This window comes from Peromyscus californicus, unplaced genomic scaffold (genome assembly GCF_007827085.1).
Source record: "Peromyscus californicus insignis strain IS unplaced genomic scaffold, ASM782708v3 Scaffold_9__1_contigs__length_137607984, whole genome shotgun sequence".
NCBI lineage: Eukaryota > Metazoa > Chordata > Mammalia > Rodentia > Cricetidae > Peromyscus > Peromyscus californicus.
The window spans coordinates 27,106,119-27,107,078 of record NW_026294617.1 but is presented as its reverse complement, the minus strand read 5'-3'; positions in this window follow the sequence as shown (position 1 = coordinate 27,107,078).

The window sequence follows — 960 nt, the reverse complement described above, 5'->3', positions numbered from 1 at the left end:
CTGTTTTGTTTTCCTGTTGTTTGCTTGTTTTTGACACTGTCAATTCTTATAATTATTCCTTTTATTTTGGGACAGAATTTATTCTTAGGCTATTTAACTGGATCAGAATTTTTGAACTGCTTAATATTCTTTGTTTTGTATATTGTTTACTTTGGTTTCATAATCTCTAAAATTTCAAAATTTCTCTTGAAAATTATTTCTGAAAATACAAATGTTCTTGAACTCTATATCAAAAAATATTTTTAGTGGAATTGATAGATTATTGCAACCAGAATCTAGAAACAAAAAAAATTACAATAAGATTTTCAAAAATGAGTTTACTGTGACAATTTGCAATAATTTGCCAAATTAATTTTATTAGACTTGTTAATAAAATACTATATAAAGTAAAGTTATGAATTGTTTTTTAAATAGATTATTAGCAGTTTTGATTGGTACCTCATTCATACACTATTATCTCTCATTAGAGTTTCAAATATAATACAAAATACAGAAGTTGAGCTTTTATGAATTAAGGTTATGTATCTGCTTAATAATAAATAAAGCACAGTATTCTCATTAAATTAATTAGTAAACTTATTTGATAAGTAATCTGGTATTCTTTATTTCAAACTAAAATGGCATTAGAATTAATTGATCAATTATATTATTAAGATAATTATATGAAATCATTTATATTTATGTTGTATTATTATACTAAGTTTTTTAGCAAATTGTAATAACCTTTAAAATACACTTCTGTTATCATTTTGAAAAAATTTAAAATGACTACTTTATTGTGGAATTATTTAGAATAATGAAACTAGACTAATTTACTAGAATAATTTATAATTGCTTCAACAGTGTATGATTAGGAATGAACACACATACTCACAGGGATATCATATGCATTTATGCATTTACAGGTATGTTAAAGCTAATGTTGTCTCTTTTATAGCTGTGTCACAATAGTATGATGAT